Raw genomic sequence first — 325 nt, 5'->3', positions numbered from 1 at the left:
GTATGTTTAAAGAAATATTGTTTTTTTACCATCTTATTTGTTTTATAACAAATGTTTTTTTATATAATATGTATTTATTTAGTTTTTAAAAAATTATTTGGAGTTTTAGGGTTTTAGAGTTTAAGTTGGAGAAAGAGCAAGTAGTAGTAGAGAAGAAGATATGATGTTAGATGATATGTGACTTTGGGGTTTAGGGAATTCATTCTCAGTGTTTAGGGTTAAGCGTTGTAAAATCATCGTAAATGGTTAAATCTATTCGACGTAATTTCGTTGTAAATGGAAAAACGTGGGCCTGGTAACTTCGTCGTAAATGGAAAAACGCGGG

Source organism: Brassica oleracea, chromosome C9 (genome assembly GCF_000695525.1).
Source record: "Brassica oleracea var. oleracea cultivar TO1000 chromosome C9, BOL, whole genome shotgun sequence".
NCBI classification, from domain to species: domain Eukaryota; kingdom Viridiplantae; phylum Streptophyta; class Magnoliopsida; order Brassicales; family Brassicaceae; genus Brassica; species Brassica oleracea.
This window is presented reverse-complemented; position numbering follows the sequence as displayed.